We start from the raw sequence: 12,660 nt of genomic DNA, 5'->3' as shown, positions 1-12,660 counted from the left end.
TTTCAATGGTTTTCTGTCGATTTTTTGTGCTATCTTCACATCTCATCAAAATGTATTTCAGTGTTGTTCACCCACTGTCACTGAAAATTATACAATGCTAAATATAAAAGCAAAAATCTAAGTAAATGGAGACATATATTTTGTGGATTGGAAGATACAATTGACCAAAGATATTAACTTTCCCTTGTCCCTTTCTGTTTGGTCATTCATGGGGAGTGAAATCTGGGCCTGGATACTGTCCCTCAGCTCTTCACCTCAAAGTGAGTGCTTTACCCCTTGAACAACTGTGCCACTTCTGGTTTTCTGTGTTTAATGGAGATGAGAGTCTCACAGTCATTCCCGTTCCAGCTGGATTTGAACCACAAACCTCAGATCTCAGCCTCTTGTGCAGCTAGGATTTTAAGTGTGAGCCAACAGCGCCCACCTTCACAGTTTTATTTGTAAGTTTATGACAATTTCTGAAAACATGTGACCAACACTCTTTAACTCATTGACAAAGGAAAATATACTGGAATATATTTTTCTGTCCAATATTAAAGCTGTTACTTTAAAATTGTTATATTTGTAGAGGAAAGGTTATACAAATCAATGGGTCTATAGGGTACCAGATTAGAGCTGCATAAATATTATCTAGGAAAATTTAATAAGTGTGTAAAACCAAATACTTGTGGAATGACATTCTCTTTAATAAGGGGTAATAAGTTAGACAGTATTGGGAAGAATTAAAAAGTGAATGTTTAAACATAACAATTTATTCAAATATTAACTTCAAGCAAGATTTGAAGGTGGCATATCAAATGAAAAGAGTGATATAAATGTCAAGTAAAGGAAGATGTCTTGAAAAATTTGGAGATAGAAGCATTCTTATGTTTGGCATTAAAATCATATAAAAGGAAATCTTGATGTAGTAGAACTCAATAAAAGCGTAAAATAATTTAGTCTGTGAAAGCTCATATACAAGTAGTGAATAGAAGTTGGGAGCAGGTGGCTCATGTATCTCATTCTAGCTACTTGGTAGGCTGTGATGTTAGTATTGCTGTTTGAAGGCAGTCCACAAAATAAAGTCAATGAGAAGCTTATCTCTGATTAATCAGCAAAGAAGCCAGAAGTGAGGCATGACTGAAATGGTAAATTGTAACAAAGTGCAACAAATCTCAGAGACACTGAGTTCAAGCCCCAGGACCATACACACATGTGCAAAAGTAATAGTTGTAATATTAATAGTAATGATGATGATGATGATGATGATGATGATGATGATGATAATGATACTGATGATGATAATGATGAAGGGTACCCATACTCAAGGATAAAATATTTGCAAATCTTATACCTGAAGAATGCCTCAAATCTAGACTCTACATAGTAATCTCAAAACCTAACCATAAAATCAATTAGAAACCAAAAAAAAAAAAACATGTTGTGAAAAATAAGCAAAAGAAAAGCCTCATCATTCATCAAATAAATGAACATTGAGACTAAAATGACATCATAAAACATGGATGAGAATTAGTTCATACAATACAATAATTACCATACTAAATGCTATCAAGAAACAGAGAAACTGGATGCTGAAAAGAATGTCAAACGGGAAAGCCACTTTTGAAAACATTTTGACAGTTTCCTAAAATATGAAATACGCAAACACCTACCGTACAGCACAGGAACTGAGCTCTTCAGGCTTGGTCTCTCAGAAATAAAATGTAACATTGACCCAAAGGTCAAAACACGGAGGTTTTATAGCAGCATTATTTCCTCTAGTAAAAAAAAAAATGGAAATCAATTCCGGATTTATTCAGGTGAATGGGAAATGAATTATGCTACATTCTCTAATACAGAACTCAAAAGGCAACTCGAGTGAATGCAATAAAATATTAAGGCATAGAACAACTGGGGGAAATCTACCATAGATTTAAGGCAATCCTAAAACTTATTTATTGCAGGATTTAGAAGTTGGAGAAAAAAAATGTGTTGGTTGCCAGGATGAAACAAGTTTGGGATGGGACAAAGAGAAGTTGTGGGTTTAATTTTAAAAGGGAAGCATGATACAGACTTATTTTTGGTAAAGAAATGTATCTGTAAATATGGTATATTCACATAGGGTTGATAAAATTATATTGAACTTAATATGTGCACAAAATAATTAAAACAACTGAAGTCTGCATAAGGTACTTGTGAAATATTAAGGTCCTACTTGTCTGTCATACTATAAATATTTAAGAAACTGGAAAAAGTATTCAAGGGATTTCTCTATGTTTTTCTATAACATCATAAATGTCTATCATAACCTTAATAATATTTAATGATATCTAGAAAACAGAAGTCAATATTGAATGTTTACATTGAAAAATAGTCTGGTTCCAAGCTTGAGATGAAACATACCTTGCTAATTAGAAGGCAGTTATTTAGAAGACTGATATCAGGGCCAGTTCTGAAAAAAAAATTGTGAGAAACTACAAAAACAAGAAAGGTAGATATAGTGTAATTCCCCTGTTATCTCACATTTGTGGTAGTCATAGGTAAGAGGTTATTTCTCAAAGGATGCTTGGCCAAAAACTAAGACCTCATCTGAAAAATAATCTAAAGTGGTCAGATCGTTAGCAACTTCAAGCATGAATAGTGCCAAAGGAAAAAAAAGAAGAAAACAGAAAAGGAACAGAAAGAATAGAAAAAGAAAACTGTTTCCTCTTCATTCTTGTAGTTTTATGTCTTTGGATACAAGAATTGAGAGTATTTTGGTTTTTTTTTTAGGATTCAGGCCTCTCTAATATGAAAGAATTTATTTCAAGTAATTATTTTATTATTACTGTTTATTAACTTATTATAAGGCTTTCTTGGAGAGTTAACCCATGGCTTTATATACATATATACGTCTATTCCTACAACTGAGCTGCACCCAAGCTCTCTTGTTTTGGAAATTGTTGATGAATTCTTCAATATATAGCTACTCTAATTTTCATCTTATCTTTTCCTTCCCACTATTCCCACAACATATTTTAGTTTATGAGGTGAAAACTTTCCTCAATTTTATCTTCTAAACATAGAATTTTGCTTTTGAGATTACAGGGAAGTCAGTTGTTTTCATGACATCTACTAAAATTATATACAGAGATATGTATTTCTCATGTATGATTGATTCTTAGAGTTCATGGCAATAAGCAATATTTTATATGGTCATATGCACATAAATATTGAGCCATTGTGATCCTCTCCAAAGAATAGTTTCCCTTGTTCTGGCCATGTGAATACTTAGAGTACTGTTAGTTCATCGTGTCCAAATGCAATTAGTTGTCTTTTACAATTATTGGATTAAAGTGTACATTTATGGAGATATTCTAGTTATTAGAAATGAGGAAAACCATGCAAGATATATTTAATTGTATCTGGTTTATTTCACTTAATATCATTTTTTCCCAGTCTTTCTATTTCCTCAAGAATGGGGTAAAGCCATTCTTTTCAATGGAAGCACAGAATTGCATCAATACAACAGAATTGAGGATCCAGAAATGAAACCACTCCTATAGGCACAAAATCTTTGATAAGGGACCCAGAAACACAGGATGGAAGATAGACAGCCTCTTCAAAATTTGTCCTGGTAGAATTGGCTGTACACAGAAAACGGAAGTTAGATCCTATATATATCCTTGCACTAGAAGCGATTCTAAATGGATCGAAGACCTTAATGTAAGACCAGATACATTGAGAATGTTACAGGAAGGGTTAGGGAAAAGACAAGGTCTCCTTGGCACACATCAGAACTTCCACAGATCACAAACCAAAACGAATCAATTTAAGTCTGGGTAAATGGGATTACATCAAACCAAATCCATCATTTATCAGACTCAAAGGCCCTGGAGAATAAAGAGATAATATAGCACAGATTTATTAGGGAGCAAAACTACAGATGAGAGCCTCATCCAATGGTAAATCCTTACTCCCTTTTCTAACTAGGTTATTTATAGTGGCTTGACACTTGTGGGGATTAGAAAGAAAACAACTAAAGCTAACACATAGACAGCATATGAAATGAGTTATACCTGGAGGAAAGTAGGGATTAAGGCAGGGTGTGGGGGGGTCTAGTTCAATGTTTTGGCTTGCTACCGGCTAAGTAAGGTATACCTGCACAAGGGAAGGTGGGGGGGGGGGGTTAAAGCAGAAGGGGTTATTAACAAAAGCTCTGGTCTGAAGCTTCAAAATTAGGATACCTGTCTATGTGAACCAAACAGCCTCTAAAATGAGGTTATTTATAAATTAACAAGCAAGATTTTAGATTTTTGCTGAGTGGGATGTTGCATAGTCACAGGCAATGTCTGCTAGGAAAGGTAATCTAATCTACTCTTTCACGAGTTACCCAGTAGCCAGGTTTCAACACAATGACTACAATGAGATTGTACAAATGAAACTATGATTTTCCCTCTCATAAATCAAAGTTCTGTCAAATGATTTCTGTCTTCCAGATGTTTACACAACATTTCTCATGATCTTTTCTACTATTTTGTCTGCATTATTGATGTTCATAGTACATTTTGATTGTTGTGTTGTGTATATATGCCATTTGTAGGGCTTAAACTCAATGATTAGTGGTCTACCTTGAATTTTTTGCTCATGGCTGATGACACTCTATTCCTTGAGCCACATCACCTTCTCCTTCTTGCTGGATAATTGGAGATAACTTTTCACATTTTTGTCTGTTTAGACTGAAATTGAACCAAAATAGTCAAGCTTTAGAGGCCCGAGTTTCTAGGACTTTGCACATGAACAGCTAACAACAAGCTTTGCTTTACTGTTATTTTAATTAAGTGGTAGAAGAAAGTGGAAGTATATTTGGGTTAAGTGTGCAATTTTCAAATACGTTTGAATCAAGTTGATATAAAGTAACTGTTATCAATTTTAATTCTTAAATTAATGAATATTACACATTCCCAAAGAAATATAATTGAAAACAAAAGGCACAATTGTTTTCCTAAAACAAGTAATGGAACCATGAATTTCTTCGACTTTATAATGCATGTTTTATCTAATTTTAATTAGCAGACTTCCATGAATAAAATAAATATATTAATTGAATACTACAAGAAGCAAAGTGATTATAGTTAAGAATAGGTATTTCATCACCACCAACAGACAAGGTTTTGAGGAGTCTCACTAAAAAGAAATGTTGCATACAGAAATTAAGGGATATGAGATAGCTTGATCATTACACAACATATAAAAGTATGGGATTACAACTCAATACTTCATAAATGTGTAAAAAAAATATGTAGCTGGTGCCAATGGTTCCTTCTTGTAATCCTTGCTACTAAGGAGTCTGAGAGCTGAGAATCATGGTTCAAGCCAGCCTAGGCAGGAAAGTCCATGAGACTCATAGCTCCAATGAGCCACCAGAAAACTGGCAGTGGATCAAGTGGTAGAGCACTAACTTTGAGATGAAGAGCTGAGGGAGAGCCTCCAGGCCCAGATTTCAAGCCCCCATGAGTGATAAAAATTAAAGATAAACACACAAATAAACAAATATTTTGACGTAAATGTTAAAATAATATTCTAATTTTTTTAAATCCTTACTAGATATACTAGTTTATATAAATGTAAAGACGTGTTTTCTGGTTTTAGTTGTCATTGAATCAATTGGATAAATGACACTTTTCTCACATAATTCATATTTATATGTTTATATACTTATATGCCAAAAGTATAATTAATTGATAAGTGATAAGCAGTGCTGTTTTATGTATATCATACATGTGTACAAAGCCGGTGGCAACTTTTTCTTATTTTCAGAAACCATGATATGTAATGTCCCTGCAGTTGTATCAGGAAAAGACTGTAATTCCCTTAGTTTACTATACAAAATCTGCTGTAACAAATTTCTACAAGTTACGTGGCCTGTATAATCCATATTTATCATTTTAGAGTTCTAAAGGACAGAAATCTAAAAGATGTCTCACTAGATTTAAATCGAGCCACTGACATAGCTGAAATATTTTCAGGTGATTTTAGTGGAAAAGACTTTTACTTCCTGTTCTGCTTTCAAGAAACTTCAGAATCTGGGTTGTTGTCTTTTCCTTTATCTTCTAATTTAGCCTTTTTACATCTTTCTGATTATTCTTACCTAATCATGTCCCTTTCCAACTACAGCTGGAACTGTTAAATACCCATTTGAGTATGCTTCCCTATCTGATAATTATTCAAATTTGTGTTCCTTGGATAATGAAAGGTCATTTTTTACAAAGACACACACAAACACACACACACACACACACACACACACACACACACACATGTATATATACTGCACATCTACATTTGAAGGATTAGATATTTGGGGATGATAGATATGTTGGGAAGGCATTTTGCTGCCTACAATGTGTGTAGCATTCTTTCTATTATAACCTGTTATTCTTTCATTAAATTTGAACAACATATTTCTTCAATGAAATAAAACTAGAACAAAAATTAGTCCCTGAAAGCAATTAATCCTGATTTAAATGTTGTCATGTACTAAAAACACAAAAGCCCAGAGAGCAGCTCCTGAAGCTGTCCTGGCACTATCAATTGTTACACATTCTGCTTCAAATCTTCTCTTTTCAAGAGCATTTGGCTGCTATTATTTTGGAATTATGGTTAATATTTATTTGACTGCTATTTTTAAATAGCAAGATTGGGTGGTGCCACCCAATCCTGGTTCTCTTTTTCTAACTTTTTTGTGTCTTATCTATTTCTGAAAGAAACACAACTATTTGAATGACCTTAACTGCTTATTGAAGAATAAGTGTGGAGAGGAAAAGAAGAAAAAGGATGTCTCTGTGTGTATGTTATGTTAAAAATGTACCTATAAAACTAGAAGTCAAGCAGTACTAAGGTGGAATGAACCTTACTTATTAACTATTTCCTGATTACTGGATTCACTTGCAAAAGAATACTTTCCTCTGTGTGGAAGCACTTAGTGGCATATTTGATTATATATTCAAGGATTACAAAGCTTCTTGATTTCCTGTAGGAGGGCCATACCACTATATCAAATAAGCTTCACATTAAAGCCAAAATGGTGCTGTCCCAGGGACAATGAGATGAACTAAATCGAGCTATAGCAGATTATCTTCTTTCAAATGGCTTTGAAGAGGCATATTCGGTTTTTTAAAAGGAAGCTGAATTAGATATGAATGAAGAATTAGATACAAAGAGTGTTGGCCTTTTGAGAAAAAAATGGACATCTGTTATTATATTACAAAAAAAGGTTATGGAATTAGAATCAAATCTAAATGAAGCAAGAGAAGTATTTATGTCAAGTGGTCCTCTTGGTCAAAAACGAGATCCAAAAGAATGGATTCCCCATCCACCAGAGAAATATGCATTGAGTGGTCACTTGAGTCATTTTCCATCCTGTGTTCAGTGTCATGGTCTCTGCTTCAGAGGATGGTATAATTATGGTGTGGGATTGTGAGACTGGAGATTCTGAATGAACTCTTAAGGGACATACAGATTCTTTACAGGATATTTCCTTTGACCACAGTGACAAGCTTCTGGCTTCCTGTTCTGCAGATATGACCATTAAACTATGGGATTTTCAGGGATTTGAATGCATCAGAACCATGCATGGCCATGACCACAATGTCTCTTCAGTAGCCATCATGCCTAATGGAGATCATATAGTGTCTGCTTCACGGGATAAAACTATGAAAATGTGGCAAGTGCAAACTGGCTACTGTGTGAAGACATTTACAGGACTCAGAGAATGGGTGGGTATGCTATGGCCAAATCAGGATGGCACTCTGATAGCTAGCTGTTTCAATGACCAGACTGGTCGTGTGTGGGTTGTAGCAACAAAGGAGTGCAAAGCAGAGCTCTGAGAACATGAGCATGTGGTGAAATGAATTTCCTAGACTCCAGAAAGTTCATATTCTTCCATCTCTGAAGCAACAGGATCTGAGACTAAAAAAAGTGGCAATCCTGGACCATTCTTGCTATCTGGATCCAGAGACAAAACTATTAAGATGTGGGATGTCAGTACTGGCATGTGCCTTATGACTCTTTGGGTCATGATAACTGGGTACGTGGAGTTCTGTTCCATTCTAGGGGAAATTTTATTTTGAGTTGTGCTGATGACAAGACCCTACGTGTATGGGATTACAAGAATAAGCGATGGATGAAAACTCTCATTGCGCATCAACACTTTGTTACCTCTTGGATTTCCACAAGACGGCCTTCTATGTGGTGACTGGCAGTGTAGATCAAACAGTAAAGGTGTGGTAGTGCCGTTGATTGAGTCTTATTTGCCCCCTCCTCCCTTTTCCCTCTGGATGCACTCTGAGGATACCATCGTCCCACATTGAGCTCTGTTTAAATAAATATTGTCCTTTCATGTAAAAAATGTACATATAACTAGTTATCTTAAAATAATCTATTTTTAATTATGCTTAGATTTTGACAAAATTTAGCCTCTCAACAAGCAATGTTAATGCAGTCTTATTTCATGCCTGCCATAAGCACTCAACAAATTAGTATTTCTTTAAAAATTATTTTAAAAAAATTTTAAAAATTACGATTTATTTAAAAAACTTTTTTTAAAAATTAGCCAAGGCAAGTGGTTTATTAGATATTTATAGTCATGTTCAGACACTGTGATGGAAGCTAGACAGGGAAAAATAATCATGATTTTATTCTTCCTCGACACACTGATTTACTTCACCTATTTTTGAAAGAATGAAATTCTTGCTTTGAAGACTTTAGCTTGATATTTGCAATGTGTCATTCTTCCTTTATTAATAGGAGAATTTGGAGAAAGATGAAAATTCACACTAGAAAAAGCAGAAGAGGAAAAGACAAGGAAAAATCTAGACATTTTATTCTTCCTCATCTCAATCACAAGGTCTGGATAATCATTGGGGATATTAGATACAGTGCTCTAGAGTGATTAAACACATCAATAGAAAAAATAATCCCACAAGTGATCAAATGGTGAATGCTTATTTATAAAAAATGTAATAGCCTCATACACGAAATGTTATCTATTTGTTTAGTTCTTCTTTAATATTTGTTAAATTCTGGTGTGCTATATTCAACTATCTTAAAGGTATACAAGGATGGTAAGAAACACACATCTTAATATCATATTCTAATATTAGCTTAGTTCTTGCTGTATTATATGTATGTGGCTGTATTTGAGTTTTGCCTCAATTTCACATGTTATATTCTTCCAGTATTTAATTTGAAAGAAGGCTCCCTCTGGAGACATGCTATTTTATAGCTAAGGGAAAACAAGTAAGCTGTTAGACACAAACAATGAGATAGAATTCTTCTCCTAGAAATAGTCTTTCACAACTTCTAGCTCATTTTTGTAAGCTGAAGTAAGTCATATGACCCATCTTGACATTGCAGAGCAGAGGTAAATCTCACCTACAGGGAGCTGATGCAGGACATAATGTAATATGCCAAGATATGCACCACTTGAGATAAAGATGAAAACAAAGAGAACTATAATACGATCAATCATACTTGCCATCACATGTCTCTGAAGGAAGGAAGCTATTATGTACTTTTTTTTCTGAAACTACTGAGATCTTCAAATCATGTCTTTTATGCTTGGATGTTACAGGAATTAGAGAACATTTTGATACTGAGAGAGCATAAAACCTCAGAGAAAGCTGGAGTAATCATTTCAATACTAAATTTTGTTCTGCTAGGAAAATAAACCATTTTATAGACAATCCTTTATTCTTTCTTACCTAGTATCTCTTTTTTTAGAAATAGATTTTGTTAATATATGTGACTATCCACCAGAATAAATGCCTTCATTTAATCTGCATCTGATGCAGATAGCATAATCAATTAGATGTAAATGGAAGTTCATCAGTAGCACTTTATAAAAATGCAAAATTGTGGACAGAAGCCAATATACATATTTTTCCACCATAACCTTCCTCATCCTCCTTCTTCATTCCTAGAAAACACACCCAACCAATAAAAAGGCTTAGATATTTGGTTCTTGACCTTGAAAGTGGAAGCAGAATGTCATGCATGTCAGAGATGACTGTTAATATCACATGCAAGAGCCCTAAGAATCCCACACAACTTAACACTGTACTTCCTTAGTGATGTGATAGGAACGTAAGCCTTACTGAACTTAGTATTTTTTCCATTTCTTTTCTACCACCTGCCCCAAATTATAATACATAGTAATGGAATGAAAAAGTAATGACATCTTAAGAAAGTCATTTAGGGCTCTGGGAATATGGCATCATGGTACATTGATTGCCTAGCATGAATGACACCCTGAGTTAAATTCCTCAGTACCAGATTAACAGAAAAAACAACACTGGAAGTGGTGCTGTGGCTCAAGTGGTAGAATGCTAGCCTTGAGCAAAGAAAAAAAAACTCAGGAACATTTCTTTGACCCTGAGTTCAAGCCCCAAGACTGCCAAAAGTCATTTAGATAGTAATTGCAAAATAAAGAACCCATACTTAAAATATATAATTACTCTTTCCATAATGATAGCTGACAAGAGCCCTTAATTCATCTACTTTACTTATAATAGAATACTGTGTCGAAAAAAAAAAGTTTAGCTAATAGGTCACGAAAATTATTGCCAGGAATGTGCTTAGACATCAGGTGAAGTTTATTCCTGTAAATTCAATGCTTCCAGGCTTTTTGTGGTCACTTGTATTCAAAATGGGATACGTAGTCTAAGTGAGATTTGGAAATATTTTTGGTATGTCATGGCACAAAAAAGCCAGAGGCTAATTAATATTAGATTTATAATAAACTTCATCTAGTTTTCCATGGTTCAAAACAGAAATCTTGATACAGTTGATGTCACTTGGTTTTCATATTATCTCAGTTCAAATCCAACCAAGGCAAGAGAGTCTGTCAAATTTTTGTCTGTAATTAAACATCAAAAGGGCCAGAAGTGGATTTTTCTCTCCAGAAGTAGAGTAATGGTTTGGGGGGCAGTTGGACAGGGAAGACACTATTGTTCAGGGCCATTGTCCAGCCTCTGAGTTCAAGCCCCAGAATCAGCAAACACTAAACAAACAAGCAATCATGAAAAAAAACCCAGAACATATTTCTTTGAGATCATACTTAAAGTACTGAAAACAGTTTAATTCTATGGAAACCCATACTGTTTTTTTCTGATCAATTGATTTTTTTAATTGTGAAAATACCATACAGAGGGGTTACAATTACATGGGAAAGATATTGAGTGCATTTCTTATCAAGCATTATCTCCTTCTCCTTTGTTTCCCCTTCCCATCCCTTCCCTTGTCCCACCCCCAACCCCCTATCCAAAAGTTGTAAAGTTCATTTTTTGACATAACGACTTCTATATCTCATGGTTGCAATAGGTCTAACTGTATTCTTATTTAAATGATATGTTATTCCCTTTCCCCTCCAAAAATTATACCAACATCAAATATAATGAAAACAGGCGTTATTCCATGGTGAAGGGAAATACAAAGCAACAAAGAAATCAACTTATAAATATGTTAGAAACATTCATAAGAAAAACCATTTGAATCCTTATCTTTGGGTTCATTTCGCCTAACATCAATTTATCTGAACGTTTCTGCTTGTATCAGACATATATTAATTATAGCAAATAAGGGAAACCATGGCACCTATGTTTCTCTGGGCCTGGCTAACTACACTTAATATAATTTTTTCCAAATCTTTCCATTTCCTCACAAATTGGGCAATGTCATTCTTTCTGATGGAGGCATAGAATTCCATTGTGTATATATAACACATTTTCTTTTTATTTTTTGGCTCCCATCGTGCTGTCCCTCAGCTCTTCAGCTCAAGGCTAGCACGCTACCACTTGAGCCATAGCACCAATTCCAGATTTTTTTCTGCTTATGTGGTGCTGAGGAATCAAACCCAGGGCCTCATGCATGCAAGGCAAAAGCTCTACCACTGAGTCAACTTCTCAGCCCCTATATACCACATTTTCTTGATATATTCATCTACTGAGGTGTATCTGGGTTGTTTTCATATCTTAGCTATGGTAAATAATGCTGCAATAAGGGTAGTTGTTCTGGTAGCTTTAGTATAATCTTGTTTGTGATCATTTGGGTAAATGCCCAAAAGTGGGATTGCTGGGTCATAGGGGATCTTTATGTGGAGTCTTTTGAGGAACTTCCATTGTACTTTCCAAAGTGGTTTAACAAGTTTACACTCTCATCAACAATGCAGTATGGTTCCCTTCTGTCCACATCCCCTCCAGCATATGTTGTTATTAGAGTCCTTGATTTTAGCCATTATGTTCAGGGGTGGGGTGCTTCAACTCTGGGCTTGGGCACTGTCCCTTTGCACTTCAGCTAAAGGATACCACTCTACCAGGTGAGTCACAGCACTAATTCCAGTTTTCTGGTGGTTAATTGGAGATAAGTGCCTCAGAAACTTTCTTACTCATGCTGGATTTGAAGTGCAATCCTCAGATCACAGCGTCCTGAGTAGCTATCGTTATAGGAATGAGCCACCAGCACTTGGCTTAAGATCACATTTCTAACAGTGTACATTCTGGACATGTAATATGTATGTTCATCTAACTTTATATGAATTCTTGAGTTAAAAATCTGGGCTACAGCTTAGACTTCATACTCACAAAAATATTTCTAGTTTAAACGTTGTTAAACTCCTGGAAAAATAAAACCTAAGAATATAGA

General features: G+C 34.8%; 1 pseudogene; it reads left to right on the top strand.

The window, feature by feature from the left end:
• Positions 1-7,042: 7,042 nt before the first annotated feature.
• On the top strand, positions 7,043-8,259 carry LOC122119527 (annotated as a pseudogene).
• The last annotated feature ends 4,401 nt before the right edge of the window (positions 8,260-12,660 follow it).

Source organism: Dipodomys spectabilis, unplaced genomic scaffold, assembly GCF_019054845.1.
Source record: "Dipodomys spectabilis isolate Male_0828 unplaced genomic scaffold, ASM1905484v1 ptg000172l, whole genome shotgun sequence".
Lineage (NCBI taxonomy): Eukaryota > Metazoa > Chordata > Mammalia > Rodentia > Heteromyidae > Dipodomys > Dipodomys spectabilis.
Note: the sequence above shows the minus strand (reverse complement) of the source record. Positions and strands in the feature narration are given on the sequence as shown.